We start from the raw sequence: 17,898 nt of genomic DNA, 5'->3' as shown, positions 1-17,898 counted from the left end.
AAATTGTTAGTCTACATAGTCTGACTTATTTCAGTGTACTTATGATACTGTAGCATGAGTAAATATGTTGGGTTTTTAGAAAAAATATGCATTAAGTTGTATTACAGTGAATTTTATTAGATTAAAAAATATAGTCTAAGCTCCCATCAGTATTAAATTAGATATTTCTATTTTAATTTCCACATAAAGTACCTTACCAAGTATTTTTTAAGACTAAATGAAAAATGTAAATGGAGTCTTTTAAACTCTTTGGAATAGTAATACTAATTAAACTAGTTCTGGACCACATTCAAGTATGGTTTCTAGTCCAGACTCTAGCTTTATGGGTTAAAGATTGTGCTATTGTAAACTTCAAGGTTTACTCAGTGGCAGAAGTGGGTCCCATTGCTGGCTCCATAGTCTTCCAAACAAAAAATAGAGAATGGTAGGTGGTTATTACATAATTCAATTTAGATAATTTCAGTTATCATGAGTATTGTTAAAGAAAATCAGAGCCGAACAGTAATTAAAGTGGTAAAGAGGGATTTTATCCAGGAACTACTGCAATAGGGAAAAAGAGAGCTCAGTTTAGAACTGGGTACAATTCCGAAATAAAGTAAAGACAGTTAAGGATTTACACCCAAGAAGCAAGGTAAGGAAAGCAGCAGTGGATGGAAAATTAGTAAGAGGAGACATCAAGAGTAGGATACTTGCTAAGCCAATTTAACAGAATTTTTGCTGAAGGTATGTCAGGGCGATCAAATTTCAAGGGTGAGGGGATTCTCACTAAACTTCAGGGAGCAGGATTCTTGCTACAACTGGGCTAGGCTGCAGGCTTGAGGATAAGGCCCAAGGATGAGGCATAGTGGAAAAGAGGAATTAGAAGGAGCCCTAGGAAGTTTAGTGAAGGAGAGAGTCTTGTCAGTATGTATATTTTGAGCACTTAAATGTCAATACACCTTATCAGATAAAGAATCCTTTCATGATGTTTATTCACATGGATTTGGATAGTGCCATATTGTCTGTCAAGAGCCCAGACTTTTTAGTAGGACAAAGAACCATGCTAAAACTCTACAGTCATTCATTTTACTGTAAGCTTTATGTCTTTACAATATGTAAGTAAGAATAGTAATTCCTTAGGGTTGAGAGTAATACAGAAGTGATTGTAGAGATTTTCTGTGTGTGCCTAGCACTTACTGTGTCAAACATGATTTGACAGTTAAATACTTGTTTTTAATTTGTATTTTTTAATATAATTTTTAGAGATTTTATTTATTTATTTTTAGAGAGGGAAGGGAAGGAGAGAGAGAGAGAGAGAAACATCAATGTGCAGTTGCTGGGGGTCATTGCCTGCAACCCAGGCATGTACTCTGACTGGGAATCGAACTTATGACACTTTGGTTTGCAGCCCGTGCTCAATCCACTGAGCTATGCCAGACAGGGCCAACAGTTAAATACTTTTTATTTTGCTCTAGATAAAATTGTGATCATCTTACTGCGATCAACTCCTACTTATTAGAAATTACAGTTAATAGCTATTATATCTTTGTTTAAATTAATAAATAAATTTTGATAGATAAAATTTTTCAAAATGGAAGTCTATATGGGGAAAAATAAAAGGAATTCTAACAGGTAAAAATACTTGGCAATCACCTGGTTAGTAATCTCTGATATCCTGTGGGGGAAGAAGAAATTTGTCTCTACCCTTCTAGATTCTTTTGGTTGGTCTAATAAGTAAATTTACACAAGAAAGATTAACAAGAGAAAATGACCAAATTCAATTATATACATATGTATGGGAACCCCACATATATGAGAGAATCAGAGACACTACATGCATGAGAAGTTCAGAGGCAGGAAAGTAAAATGGAATATATGTGACATTTTGAGGAATAAGGTAATAAGAACTTGGGACTTTAAAGGGGAGAAAGGTAATTCACAGGATAATAAGAACAGCAGATTTTTAGTAATTAGAAAATTGCTCTTCCTTATAGACAGGCCATAAAAAGTTATTTTAGTAATAACTCTTATTATGGGAAAGACCCCCAAATTCTTTTTTTTTAATTGTTCAGTTATAGTTGTCCCGCCTTTTTTCCCATTGCAGGTAGTTAAGAGAGGTGCAGATGTTTGTCCTGAACCCTCAGGATCTCAGTTGCCTTCAGCTTCGAACAATTCACATGTCAAAGTAGCACATCTTAGGGAGGCCTTAAGTCCCTTTTAGCTAGTATGTAGTGGTTCTAAGAGTTGGGTATCACTTTTGAATGCGGAAAATACCATGAAGGTTACAGGGAGAAAAAATACTTTTTTTGTTCATGCTTCCTCTGTGATCTTCCCCAGAAAACTCACCGTGATTTTGTGCCACAGTTCCTAGATGTCTATTTTATGCTTAATTGACCCTGTCTTTCCTACTAGCTTATCTGCCCACCTGCTATGGAATAGGAACAGTTCACAAAGTGTCAAATGTTGAATGTAAAAATTAAGTAATATTGGTCCTCAGAAATACTTCTCAGTTACAAAACATCACAAAAGGCAAATAGGTAAATATCCATGACTCAGGACAAATCCTCTTAGTCTTCAAAACAGGAAGTAAATTATGGTATGGGATTATATAAAGTTTAGCACTGAACATATATTCACGTTATAGTAATAGAATTTATTATTGCTAAACCATATTTTTCCTTATTCTAGAAAATTGTGCCCAAATTGATTTATTCAGCCCATAAGAATAATAAATGTCTGGCACAACAGTATACTCTCTCACTGGTGTATGCAGGGTGGGGCACAAGTAGATGTACAGTTGTGAGTACATGAAACAGTTTTTTCCTATTCTTATATTATTATTTATTATTGTATTATTTTCCAGATGAACAACTGTAAACCTACTTTTGCCCCACCCTGTATTTTAAACACCAGAGGGCAGAATGTTCCAAAGGACATTTTCATTATGAGTATATCATCTCATTGTCATTCGTTCTTTCATGTCTTTGCCTGCATTTTTAAAATAAGAAATTGGGCCGTTTGGGGATTATCTATGTGTATGAATGACCTGTTTTGTTTAGACAGTGTAATGAACTCTGACATGTACCAGACTTGGTTGACTACCTATGTTTTCCTCCTCCTTTTCTGGTTAAAGTCTATATTTCTGGCCCCGAAAGTGTTTGTTTTTAAAAAATAAGGTTTTTAAGGTTTAAAATAAGGTTTGTTTTTTTAAAAGGAGATTTGAGATACATGTATTATGTTTATGTATAATATATATGGTAGTTCAATATGCCCTTTTATGTTCTAGTTACTAATAAAGACATTCTCAAAGAACCACCCGCCAGCTAATGATTTTTTTCGTACATTGAGGTTATAATTTAGAGGTAGCGTTACACATTGGGGAAATTTTGTTCAGGGGCTAGGTAATAAAGTCAACATACCAAGTTAAAACTGTATATAATGAAAATTATCCTCAGAAGTTCCTTAAATATCATTCATGGTGTCAATTAAACAGAAATACTGCTGCTCAGTGTCTCCAGCCCTGCCAGCTGATCTCACTCTTTTATTGACTGCTAGATGACTAGGTGGCTTTTATGTAGAGGCTGCATTATAGGATTTTTAAGAATGTTTTTTTTCACTTCTCTATTAGTCATTACTGTTGCAAATTAAAGTCCTGATCTGGAGCAGTAACCATTCCTAGGAAAGGGAAAATCCCACATTAGAAATCTGACCAAAGCTTGAATTGATATAATAATTACAGTGTATACTTTTCTATGAGAATAAGGATTTCACATATTTACCTCTTCATAAGTTACCCTACCTTAAGCACTGTAGAGTTTAGCACTGATAATTACTTCTTACAGAAAGCATATAAAATGGGGAGATTGGAAAAAGAATGAATATAACAAGAATCTAAAACTTAGTCATTTTAGAATGGTTTGCCTAAATTAATCATAAGGGAGTTAAAAATGAGTAGCCACGGGAATAGCTTAGCCCCTTAAATTGCTTTCTACCTTTACCTTAAGTTGAACCCAAATTTTCAGAAATCAAACCAAACCTGTGTACTTTGCTTTTCAAGTATCTCAGCCATGTCTTCATCCCAGTCAGTTCACACAGAGCATAAGCAACATTAAAATGAAAACCAGTGGAAAATAATTTGTTGCCAAAGTTTGTATTTTTTACAAATTATTCTGGAATCCATCTAATGCATGGATAAACTCAATTCAACTTAAGGGGAGAGATGAACTTACCCTCTTTTTCCTAAGGTATTGAGTTATTGGTATTCTAAAAGTCACAACTAAAGAGAATTTCCCTCAAAAATAACCATTGTGGCAAGACAATACAGGGATGGGCAAAATTAGGTTTACAGGTGTGAATACGCAAAACAGTTTATTCTTGTTTAACTTGTATGTCTTTTTTCTGTACAGACAACTGTAAACCTACTTTTGCCCTCCTGTGTATTTGATTTAGAAAGTGAACTAGATGGAAGAGATTAGACTATCAAGGAGCTGAGGTGTGCTGTCTGTGGACTTTTCAAATCTAACTTAAATGCTTATTTTTAGGTCTGCCCTACAGTTTTCTAGGTAGATGAAATACAAAGTAATTGATGATCATTTGAAACAAATTTCTCACTTTGCACATTCTTTAGAAATCACTTATACGTCATTGCCAAGTGATCATTTTCTAAAGACATAAGTAAGTAGTGTTGGTAGAGTAGGATTACTTTTACATTATTATGTAATTCTTTAACATTAGTCCACAGCATCTGTTTACTATAACTCTAAAATGAAATAGTTCTTTGCTACAGGTATGTGCAATGTGATAAAACCAGATATTCAACCAAAAAAGTAGCCTGAAGACAAAATTTTCTATTCAGGCCAATTTGTATCTATTGAGTTCTATTAATAATCATTCTCCTTTTTTATCTTTGTATTTTGCTTAAGTATAGGTATTTTTAAATAAGATAACATAGATTTTGAGAATTTCAAACCTTTAAGTTACATTATTTTATTTTATTTCCACACTTGCTTTAGGAAGAAAGTAGAAAATATATAATTAACCCATACTTTACTGATGATGAATTAGAGGGTTGCAGTGTTCACCCAGGGTTATGTCTAGTGAACAAGTGAGCCATTATTACAAATACAATCAGATAACTAGTCAAATACATGTCCTTCCTGCTACATTATAACCCTTTCTATTCACATTTTACTGAAGTTATCATGCATGGAGATAATTAATACACTATGAACTATGACAAACATATAATTATACCAGAATTATTATTATAGTGGCAATGCTGCGCACATAAGAGAACAGTGAAATAAATAAACGTACCTAATTGTTTTTGCTTTATTTTGTATCAGACATTTCATTAAATATATGGTGATAGGAAAGCAACATTCATTGATACTATATAGAACTATTTCATATAGCAGCAATTTTCAGTTGGTGTGCTGCAAATTTTTTAAATCATAAAGTACCAGTTTAGTCAGGGTCACTGACCTCTTTTCCCTTAAACTGTCAAATTAAAAAATTATAACAACGAACACAACAATAGCTGTCCAGTGTGGATGAATCAAACTTATACCTATTTTTGTGTGTGTGTCATATCTGCAAAAAAAAATTTATGGGGTGTGCCACAGAATTTTAGTAATTAGTTTATGTGTGCCGTAAGACGAAAAAGGTTGAAAATCACTGTCATACAGACTTGACCTATATAAATAGATGAATAGCACCAGTAGACCATGTGCTTCAGAAACCACCTGAACCTTTTTTTCTGTACAAGGCAGTTCAGAGCCATGTCTACAATACTGCAGAGGGAATACCTTTACTGCTAAATGCATACATGAACCCTAGCTCCACTTCTCCCATGATTGTTTTTTCAGACTACCCTGCTGTCCACTGGAAGGGAAGGGACTCTTCTGGATTCTTAGGAGGTGAGGAGAAACTATGACAACAGAAAGGTTCCCTAAACCCAGGAGGGAAAGGCCTTCAGACTCATGGGATGGAACAGTGATCCTGACTCACCAGTGATTAATATAAGGCATTTCCTTGATCTTGAGTGAAGGCTATATGCATTTTCAGGGAGTTAGTTTTGAACCTTTCTGCATCTAGGAGGAATATGGGAGGTAGTAATGTCTTTCTTTGAAATTGACACCGTTGCTACTATACTAGTCAATTGATAGTTCTATAGTTTTGATGTATCTGATGCTGCCATCTGAATGAAAAGCATTTAATCAGGTTTTTAATACCTTTAAGTATTTAAAAATAAATTTTCTGCTATCTTACATTCTAGACAGTTCCTTCTTTATCACTGTCTAATTTTGCCATTTAATCCAATAAGTCATGAAGATAACACAGACACATATTAGCTTGCTAAGTATTATTAATCTTTTTAGTTACATTAATATGCAGGGTTTTTGTTAGTGACTACTTGGTTACTGTATTTTGCAATTTTTATTCATTTACATATGCCTGATTTAGAAATTCAGAAGAGGAAAATCTGAGGAGGAATTACTAAGAGACTAGTTTACAGCTTTAAGGCATGAGGAGCTTACAGTTTTTAAATATAAATCGTTCCCAGAATCCATGTCACAGCTCCTTATATGGTGCTGCTTTTTTTCCCCCTCAGTTGCTATGACAACGGCAGCACTGCACCATTCATCAGCTCTGGACCTGGGCTGTATTGCTAGCCTTCCGTGTTACTCCTGAATGTTCAGAACATCCGTGAATCATTCACTATGTTAATACTGCGCCATTAGAAACCTCAGAACCAATTCTTCCAGCAATCTGCTTGAACAGAAGGGTAAACTAAACTGCGCCACGGAGAAAAATTGTATAAAATATTTCTTATTTTCCTAAGGGAATCATACAATCTATATTTGCTGCAGTATTTTGAAAGGATAAGTTTATGTCAGGCAGTCTAATGAAAATAACTCATCTGTGTAATCTGTCTTGAAATCATTAGCTGTTCAAAAAAAATAGCACATTGCATCTCTGGATCCAAAAAGAAGCAGGTGATGTTGTTAGGGGTTCTAAGCTCCTTTGGGAGTATCACTTGTGCTTTGGGACCATAATCAACATTTGCTGTAAGAAGTATCACCTGTAACACACAGTAAGTTCTGGGCAGTGTGAAGAGCTGGCTGGAGAAGATTCAAGTGTGGATCATTATCGATGTGTCAGATCTGATAACGACATGGCCAGTGAATAAGAAGAAGCCTTTCAGGTTTTCTGGAGAAAAGGCTATATAATATTGATTAATGAGGAAGAGAAACTAAAGCCTGTGAGTATGATGAGTAGAGGATTTGTGTGTTACCTGGATTTCTGAGCTATGAGGCCTACTTTGAGCTTTGTGGGAAAAGGAATGCAACTAAGAGAATTTGACACTTAGTTTTCAGGGAAGCCATTAAGAAATGTCTTTAGGCACATTTATGTAATTTTTAATTGTGTGCTTTTACAGATATGTGCATATATGAATATTTTTGAATAGTTTCCTATTTAAAAAATAATACTTTATTGTGAAGAAAGCTGTTAATTCAGTTTTTAATGTAAATATGAAGGTCAGATTACTTTTTTTGTTAGATTCTGGTTCCAGAATAGATTTTTACTTGCTATTACAATAACCTTAGAAGTAAAGTACACTTTTAAAACTAACCGTATTGGAAACCTAGAATTTTTGTAAGCATGCTTCTTTAATACATCAAATCTTTATTTCATTAACTGCAGTGCTTACAAATGAATATACTTGCATAGTTTTAAGGTTTTTTAAACTAGACGTTACTTGCTGGTTATGTTGATTTACATTGTCTGTTTTCCCAGTGTTCCTTGAGAAAGGTAAATTAGAGACTTTTCCATTTTGACTTGTATTTTTAGATGATTTGGTAATTAATGATTTAAGATAAATTTAAAGATTGAATTTTCTTAGAAGAGTGTCCATTTACTTGGCTTTTAATTTCTCTTTTTAGTTCTTCAACTAACCACGGTAACTTGCAAATGTACTAAAAGTAGGAACTTGATTTTTCAAAATTAAAATAATTAGACTGATCTTCAGCCACTCACAAAAGAAAAGGGCATTTTATCTGGGTTTATTCTTTCAGTTATTTATCTTTCTGAATTGCTCTTCTTAAATGTATTTTATTCAGAGAAGATACACTTTTTAAGGTCATAACTGGGTTTCATTAATTTATACAATTAGGGAAAAAAGATTTTGTTACTTTGTTATTACTGCATTTTGTTGTATATTCCATCTTAAATTCTTTAGTTCTTCACCTATAGAATTGTACATATGATTTTGCTCAATGTTTAAGAAACGTTTAAATAGGGAGAGTTAATATATTAAAGGATAATGAAAGTACTAATCACTTATACTTATGTCATATGTCATTAGTAAAAAGATTTTGCTTTTATTTGAAAACCTTTAAGTAATAGATTAAATAAATATAATATTCACATTTTAACCATTGTCATGCAATAAAATATGAATTTTTAAATGTGTGGATATTAATAACTATATAACTTAATAATTATAAATTAACACTTTTTTATAAGTAGTTTATCCTCACAAATGTGTGTGTGGAAAGCATTTGTATTTCATTACCTCTGAAACCGTAATTCTTCTTAATAGCAAGAAAGACTGGTTTGGTTGGGCACTTTTTAAAAAGAGTTATATTTTTTATTTATATTTTAAAGTAATCTTTCTTTGCACATCCTGTGATATTTATTATGTTTTGGGGCCTTATCCAATGGATATATTCTTGACAGGTTGTATACAATCACATTTGTTTGTTTGTAAATTGTCTAACTCAAAATCTACTCGTGAGGCTCTCTATTTTTAGAGATTCTGCAGTGTTGATTTGGTGAATCTGTATATCATATACTGTATTGTTACTTTAGGTTTTCTTAAAGTAAGAGCCATCTGGTTTATTCAGTATATAAAAATTCAAGTTACAGATTTAACTGGCAGCATTCTGTGGAACAATTAAGCCTTCTATTTGGGACTTATAATTTAACCCCTGAATTTTAAAAGAATTTGACATTTTCAAGTTTACTTTCTGAAATCCTTTGAAGTCTTTTCAGTATTATTAAGATAAGAGACAACTATTTAAAATCTTAGTTGGTAGTCAACATTACTTTTATTTGGGAAGAAATGTGCTATTGAATAAATAATATATAAAATTTATAAATATAAGAGGCTTTAGTTTTGTCCCTAGTTTCTCTTAACTTTAACTTAAACATTTCATCCAATAACACTTCTGAATACCTAAAAATTTATTAGTACTGCCAATAAGTTTTCATTAGGAAATAGGTACCTTATATCTGTCAGGATCTACATTAAGACTGCAAGTCTCACACTGGTGAAAATTGTTTTAAAAGAGTGATTTATAGTTATCATTTTCTCATGTGAATCAATTGTAATATTTCTGTGATAAACATGTCTTCTTTATCAATCCAGTGTTCTACAGTAAAATATTTTAATCATTTGTAAGCTTTGCATCTTATGCATCCCTCATAGAAGTTTCTCTTCTATAAAATTAATGCAATAATGCCTTATTGTAGTGTCATTCTAGGCATTATGAAAAATAATATATGTAAAGGATCTAGTATAGTACTTATCACAAAGGAAACATTCTCTTAAGTAATAATTCTTGTCTCTACTCTTCCTCTCCCTTGGCCTACTTCTGTGGTTCTTGGACTTTTTCTTGGGAATATCTTTGGGACAGAGGAGTTTGAATGCATGTCAGAGGGGTGTGGAATGTAGCTTAAAGGGGCATCCAAAGCAAATCTCAATATTTTTTTAAAGTCATAATTTTTCTTTTAAAATAATTTACTTTCCACAAACTGTAATTGAAAATAAAAAAAATATTTAAAAATAGTCTATAATCTACATTTTTATGTTTTCCAAAAAAAAATCTTTAAGTAAAACTTGCTGTTCAGGAAAGTGCCTTATTTTCTCTTAGAAATTTGCATACCCCAACACACTGCTACCTGTCTGTATCAATTCTCAAGTGTAAGACATAGTACTGAGATCTCTTGTTCTGAGTATCACATTTAGGAAATGAAGATCCTGAAATAAAACAAGTATATATTTCTTTGGAGAAATAAATTGAGAATCAATCAAGAGGCAGGGATGAAAAATTAATTAAAGATTGAAGGCTTATTCAGTTCAAAAGAGTGAGTAGCTGTAGTGGGATGAGAAAGGAAATGTTTTCATGTCAGAAATAGAAATGGAATGATGTTGGAGAAACTAACAGTTGAGCATTTGTAAAGCTGCAAAAAGTCCTGCAATAAGGGAACCTATTTATCTGTTTAATCTGTCATCTTTAAAATTTATTTGACAACAGAGCGTTTGCTTTTTCTTATGCAACTTCTACAAAATCATGAGCAACAAGTAGGTGTTCCAAGGAGCACACTTAGGAAAATAAGTGACTAAAGAAAGTTATATCATTTAGAAAGAGAGAAGGGTAACTGCAGAGCAAAATATGACAGCAGTCATCTTGGCACTCCAGAAGATTATAGAAAAGTTACATTTTTCTCATATTCCCAAGATAAATTGAGCTTTTAAGATTTTAAAGAATAGTTTTTTTATGTGAGAAAAGATTGTACTTACCATGTAAGTACAGATTAGAAAGTGAAATTATAAATAAGATGACTTGAGTAGAAACTTGAAGCAAGAGGACAGGATGCATTTAAATGGTAAATACATCATTTTGTCTGAAACATAAAAGATGCTGTGGAAGAGAAAACTAGGAATGGATCGAGGAGGCCTTTGGGACAATGGTAAACTAAGATGGTAACAGTGGAAAAGGTACAAGGAGAATATGATTTTGAGGAATAAGCAAATTGGCGACTAACCCATTATAGAATCCAGGAATATGGAAGATTTGTCAAAGACAATTCTAAGAGTGGGAATTGATGGCCTCATTAATAGGAATGGAGAGATTAGGACAGATGGTTTTGAATAAATGAGGCACTTTGAGTTCACGATAGTAGTAGGATATTATATTGAAAATGTGGTTCCAACACTTTAAGGAAGACTCAAAATATAAATTTGGAAGTTAAAAAGTAGGGAATGAATATTGGTGTGCAATTGTCAGGCATTTTCAAAACTTTAACTCCTTTGATTATTTTAGTAGCAGTTTGAATTATTATCGCCCTGATCTTTTAGATGAAGAAAACAAGACCTAATCAGGTTAATCATTAAGCAATGTGGGCATAAGAGATCAGAATTCCAACTTAGGTCTTTCTCTAACTTGAGTACCTACTCTCAGGGGTCAAGAAGTAAACCTTAAGGAATTGAAAACCCATGTTTAAAGACAGATGAGATTAATAAGGAGCAATCTGGAAGATATTGAGCAAACCAAGGTGGTATAACTGATAAGGAAGCAGAGGTTTGAGGGTGTTTTAGGAAATATTTAATTACTGTTTTCAAATTAGAGATCAAATTACTGTTTTCACATAGAGATCATGAATACAAATTTGTAAGGACTATGATTCCACTAGTGTCAGAGTCTGCTTTTTGCTTTTCAGAACTGTAGTCTCAATGCTTAATTTTCTGCATTGTGGTCTGCGTTGGTGGTCTGCATTGGCAGACAGTTGTGTTCTGTTTCTGTAAAGAGGAGAAAGGGGCTATACAAAACCAGTGGGAATGGAGGTGAGAGAAGAAAGCATCTAGTGAGAAATTTACAGTCAAATACGCTTTTTAGAATTCTGGCTTTTTTATTGGAGTCTATAATTTATAGTCACATATAGGACTCTTCAAGACTTTTGAAGATAAAGTAAGTTTCTCTCCATTTACAATAATATCATCACCACAATAAATTTTCCTTTATTATTTTAACATAGTTGAAGCTAGGCAAGATGACTCTTTTATATTAACATGTGGTAATCAATGGTGTAGTAGTTACGATTCTACTACTTACTTTGTGATATTGGGCATGTTGTATAACTTCTCAGTGATTCAGTTTCTCTTCTATGAAATAGGCATAACAACCCCCAAAGGGGTTGTAAGGATTAAATGAGTTTTTACAGGTAAAATGCTTACAGAAGCCTCTAGTACATAGTAAATACTCAATAATAACTGATAATGATGTCACTTATTGGCACTTGCAAGACCATATTTATCTTTGTGTCTGTCTTTACTTTTCCAATTTTTCCTTTGATGAGAAGGAAACTGTCTTTACTTTTTACTTATTAGGTTCAGTGTTTAATGGGAGCAGGAGCAGTTAAAGCATGCTTTAGTTTAGGAAAAACATCTTGCTGTCAACAGCATTGGGTGCTGGTGTTGACTTCTTTCTGTAACACTGATACAGTATTCGTTAATGCTCAGGAAATACCAGTGTGAACCTATATTACTTCCAGTGGAAACTGGTTTCATATTCAAACTAAAACAATAAGTGTGTAATTTTCCCCTCTTTGTTTAATTTAAAAGAATCCCCTTCCAAAAAAGTCTGAGTAAATAAGTACATTGTCATATTATTATGGTATGATGAGATACTTAGAATTATGGTAAAGTTATACATTTCTGTGCATAATGGACTTTGCCATTTTAGCGTTTGTTACAAATCTAAGTGTTAAATTATTTAGCAGTATAGTGTAAAGGCAGTATAACTAGTTTGTGGATTCTGGAGCCAGACTGCCCAGATTTGAATCCTGACCGACACTTAACTAGATCTGTGTCCTTGGGAAAATAATGTAACCTCTCTTTTTCTAAGTTTTCTCATCTATAAATAGAGGTAGTAATAGTATCTACTTTATAGGGTTATAGTGAGGATTAAATAAGTAAAATGCTATGAACAGTTTCAGATCATAAGTGCTCAATCATTGTTAACTAAGCAGTGTGCAGCGTATAATGAGCGTCGTTTATTAACTACATTTATAACATTAGTGTATCTCACAGTTAGACATACAAAAATTTTAAGTGGTCTTTATTACAGTGTAAATAATTTTGGAAGCTCATACAGAAAGATGTGATAGAGCTACTAAGTCTAAAGTACATCCATGCACAGAAACACATAGCACCAACTAAGAGCAAGAGAATTAACATTGTATCAACGGTATTCTACCTGTTGTTATAAGTCCAGTTAAAACTGGAAAAATATTATAGTCCTCACCTTCTATTTTATTTACAGTAATTCTCTGTTACATGTCACAGTTAAGGAAAATAAAACTGGGAAAGCTATTTATATTTCTACTTAAGTATTTAAGTTAATTGTTTCTCTTAACTAATTTTTTTAAAAATGTATGCCTTTTTAGAGAGAGGGTATGGGAAAGAGAGGGTAAAAAACATGGATGTGTGGTTGCCTATTGCGCACCCCCTGCTGGGGATTTGGCCCACAGCCCAGTCATGTGTCCTGACTAGGAATTGAACTAGTGACCCTTTGGTTTGCAGGCCCATGCTCAGTCCACTGAGTTACACCAGCCAGGGCTCATCTTAACTAATTTTTTTTCTCATTTAGGTAGCTCAGTAAGAGGTTTACTATCTTTTGTTCGCTGTTTATTATTTCTTTTCTTAAAAAAGTCAGTATTGATAATCACTTTATAAATCTAATAATTTACTGGTTGCTTACATTTCAGGGGACATGGTCTAATCCAACTTTGTTATAATGGAATCTGTACAAAAATAAATGGTTTTATTATAGGTATTATTAGCAAACAATTCTATGTATTTTTTCAAGAGCAAAATAGTTTTTTTGGCCTTGAAGCTGTCCTAAGAATTTAAAGCTGTGGTTTAGTACAGTTGGAATTATATTTAAACACTAATTCAGAAAGACTTGTCTGGTACACATCTCAGTGCAGCTTACATTGATATGCAAAAACACCACTAAAATCTATGAATAATTAGCACTAATTTTATTTTTCAGCAATCTGAAAACAAAATGTTAACTTTTTATTCCTTCAAAGTTGTGGAAAAATGAATTTAGCAAAGTTAGCAAGAGTTAGATAACATCAATGAAGAGTAAGCTTCAGGGAGTTGAAATTAAAAAACATGGAGCAGATTAGAAGGCCCCTCAGAATTTAAAGCTCTGATTTAGAACAGTTGGAATTATATTTAAAACACTAAATAAATTTGTTAATTTACTGTTTACATTTCAGAAGACATGGCCTAACCTAACATATTATAATTAAAACTGTACAATAGTAAAAGTTTTATTATGGGTATTACTAGCAAACAATTCTACATGCTCTTTGTTAAGATCAAAATAGAAAATAGCTCTAATCAAATGGCTGTGGAATATGTTCTGTTACATTAGTAGGAACGTAAGGCTGATTCTCCATCATGTATTTTTAAGCTCATAGCGTAAAGTAAAGGTTTGATAAAGTAAAATGTTTAAAAGCAAGAAGAGCCCTGGCTGGGATAGCTCAGTGGATTGGGCACGGGCCTACAAACCAAAGGGTCGTCGGTTCCCTTCCCAGTCAGGACACATGCCTGGGTTTCGAGCCAGGTCCCCCGTTGGGGGCACATGAGGGGCAACTACACATTGATGTTTCTCTCCCTCTTTCTCCTTCCCTTCTGTTCCCTCTAAAAAATAAATAAATAAAATCTTTAAAAAAAGGCAAGAAGAATGAGATTACTGCTACATTAATGTACAGACTCAAGTAAAACAGATTGTGACTGAAATCTAGACTAAAGAATCAGCAATGTAGAAAGTGGAGCTATACTGGTTGAGAATAGATAAAAGCTGTCTTGAAAAAGAAAAAGGTCAGAATCATTTGCTGATTTCTTGTATGTTTTGGGTTTGTTTGTTTGTTTGTTTTAACAGTCCCTTCCCCACCTCCATGAAAAAAGGAAAGGAGGGGGATTAAACATGTATCTGTTACCAAATATCACATCATTATTGCCTTTTCAAACAAAATTTTAGTTGTTTTTTTTTTGTTTGTTTTTTGTATTTTGTACCAATTGCACAGGTTCACATGAGAATTTGCTTTTATATCAGGTCTGATACAAATATCCAGTATTAATGTATATTCAAATCAAATGTAAACAACCTACTTGCATTCTGGACTTTGTATTTTTTAAATAAATAGAGAGAGGTCAGTTTGTTGTTTCACTCACATAAGCATTCATTGGTTGATTTTTGTATATATCTTGACCAAGGATCAAACCTGCAACCTTGGTGTTTCGGGACAACACTCTAACCCACTGACTTACCTGGCCAGGGCTCAAGACTTTTAAAAATGATATGTTTCATAGCTTTCAATTTTTGAAGAAACTTTGGAGCTCATTTAGATTGGTGAGTCTTTTAAGTTTTGATTTATGGTCCAGCACCAGCAGCATCAGCATCACTTGGAAACTTTTTGGAACTGCGAATTCTTGGGCCCTACACCAAAACTATTGTATGAGAAACTCTAAGAGTGGGGCCCACCAGTCTGTGTTTTAACAAGCCCTCTGAGTGATTCTGATGCATGCTAAAGTTTAAGATTCATATATTTAGATAACACAGCCTCTGAGGAAGGTATTTTTTCATCATCGTGCTTCATATAGAATTACACACCACTTGCTTTTCAGGTCAGTTGGAAAGGGAACTCTTTTTCCTCAAGCAGTAGGTACCTTTATATTATATCTGGAATGAAATGGCTGTCTTACATGCGTTAGGCTGCATGTCTTGTTCATTCTGTGATTGAACACCTGGGATATAAGGTTTTTGTGACAGCTAAACAAATTAGTCTTTGGCCAAGGGTACATTTTTAAGTTGGCTATAAGATAGACTTACTTTGTAGGGAAAGATTGCAACATTCTTAATTACTTGAGCCTGCTTTACTTAAGAGTTGGTGGGGAAGTAGCTGAGTTTGCAGACTTCACATAGAAAAGAAACAAAGAGACATCAGTATTCCCATAGGAGTAGTGGAGACTTAGATGATGTTATCACCACCATTTATTAGACTTTAATAAGTCTCAAAGGTGAAAGTTTGGCAGTTCTTTTCTTGGCGAGTGCCTCATGATGGCCTGTTATCAATGTAGCTGATTTTATGCTTTCTTGTGTGAAAGAAAGAGAAGCTAAAAAAAAAGACACTTTTATTTTTCTATCCTTTTTAAAATTAGGAATATTGTTTATTATATTTTATTGATTATGCTATTACAACTGTCCTGATTTTTCCCTCTTTGCCCCTCTCCACTGAGCACCCCCTACTCCCTCAGGCAATCCTACCATTGTTCACATCCATGGGTCACGTGTACACATCCATTTCCTATACTATACATCCCCATGGCTATTCTGTAAGTACCTATTTGTATACCTGCTTATACTTCTTAATCCCATCACCTCTTCACCCCTTCCACCATGATCCCCTTTTATCTGGTAAACATCAAAATACTCTCCATGTCCATGATCTGTCTCTGTTCTTCTTGTTTGCTTGGTTTGTCTTTTAGATTCAATTGTTGATAGATCTGTGTTTTTTCCATTTGATTGTTCATAGTTTTTATCTTCTTTTTCTTAAATAAATCCCTCTAATGTTTCATATAATAATGGTTTGGTGATGGTAAACTCCTTTAGTTTTTTTCTTGTCTGGGAAGCTCTTTACCTGCCCTTCAATTCTAAATGATACCTTTGCTGGGTAGAACAATCTTGGCTGTAAGTCCCTGCTTTTCATGATTTTGAGTAATTCTTGCCAATCCCTTGTAGCCTACAAAGTTTCTTTTGAGAAATCAGCTGACATTCTTATGGAAACTCCCCTGTAGATAACTAACTTCATTTCTGTTACTGCTTTTAAGATGTCTCCTATCTTTAACATTTGGCAATTTAATTGTGGTGTGTCTTGGAGTGGGATTTGCATCCATCTTGTTTGGGATGCTCTGTGCTTCCTGGACTTTTGCATATCCATTACTTTCACCAAATTAGGGAAGTTTTCTTTCATTATTTTTTCAAATAGATTTCCAATTTCTTGCACTCTTCTTTTTCTGCCTACCCCCCATAATGCGAATGTTGAAGCTCTTGAAGTTGTCCCAGAAGCTGCTTATACTATCCTCATTTTTTTGGATTCTTTTTTTTGTGTTGTTCTAATTGGTTGTTTTTTGCTTCCTTATGTCCCAAATCACTGATATGATTCTCATTTTCATCTACTCTATTGCTGTCTCCCTGTAAATTGTTCTTTATTTCAATTTGTGTATACTTCGTTTCTGACTGGATCTTTTTATGCTGCTGAGGTCCTCACTAAGTTCCTTGAGCATCCTTATAACCAATGTTTTGAACTCTACATATGAGAGGTTGCTTATCTCCATTTTGTTTAGCTCTTTTTCTGGAGTTTTGACCTGTTCTTTCATTTGGGTCTTATTTCTTTGTCTCCTTGTTTTGGCAGCATCCCTGAGTTTGTTTCTATGTATTAGGTAGAGCTGCTGTGATTCCCTATCTTGGTAGTGTAGCCTAATGTAGTAGGTATCCTGTAGGGTCCAGTGGCACAGCCTTCCCTGTCACCCAAGTTGGGTAGTTGAGGTGTGCCCTTTGTGTGGGCAAAAATTTCTTGATTTAAAGATATTTAATGAAACATTATCTAGTGAAAGCTTATGTGCATTACTCTCACCTTTCTTCCTGACATAGCTATGTCACTGATTTCTGTTTTATTGCTCATAGCTATAAATACTTTATTTCCTAATTTCTATATTTCTTGTTATATCAGATATAAGACAGTATTTTTTGTTTCCACTTTGTAAGATGTTAGCACTGCTGTCCTACATGTTTCTGATAAGAAGTTAGACATCAAATTGTTGACCCTTACATGTAATATATTGTTTTTCTCTGGCTGCTTTCAAGATTTTCTGTTTTCCTTTGATTTTTAGCAGTTTGATTATGAAAGGCCTAATGTAGTCCTGTTTACTTTATCCCTACATAGGTTTTCTTGGCTTCTTGTTACAAAAATTTGTCTTTTACAGATTTGAGACATTAGCCATTATTTCTTCAAATATCTTTTCACCCTATTTTTCTCTTCTTCTGAAACTCCAATTAC

The 17,898-nt window shown here is 33.6% G+C and overlaps 1 protein-coding gene across 6 annotated transcripts in view; it reads left to right on the top strand.

The window, feature by feature from the left end:
* TANC2 (tetratricopeptide repeat, ankyrin repeat and coiled-coil containing 2) overlaps positions 1–17,898 on the top strand; it is a 313,462-nt gene that overhangs the window by 127,353 nt on the left and 168,211 nt on the right. The window contains exon 1 of one of the 6 annotated variants that reach the window (XM_036033535.1): positions 5,582–7,243. The exons of the other annotated variants lie outside the window; for them this stretch is intronic. The gene's annotated coding sequence lies outside the window, so the exon portion shown is untranslated. Of the gene's footprint in view, positions 1–5,581; positions 7,244–17,898 lie in introns of those variants that run through there. 6 annotated transcript variants of the gene reach the window in all.

This window comes from Phyllostomus discolor, chromosome 8, assembly GCF_004126475.2.
Source record: "Phyllostomus discolor isolate MPI-MPIP mPhyDis1 chromosome 8, mPhyDis1.pri.v3, whole genome shotgun sequence".
Taxonomy (NCBI): domain Eukaryota; kingdom Metazoa; phylum Chordata; class Mammalia; order Chiroptera; family Phyllostomidae; genus Phyllostomus; species Phyllostomus discolor.
Note: the sequence above shows the minus strand (reverse complement) of the source record. Positions and strands in the feature narration are given on the sequence as shown.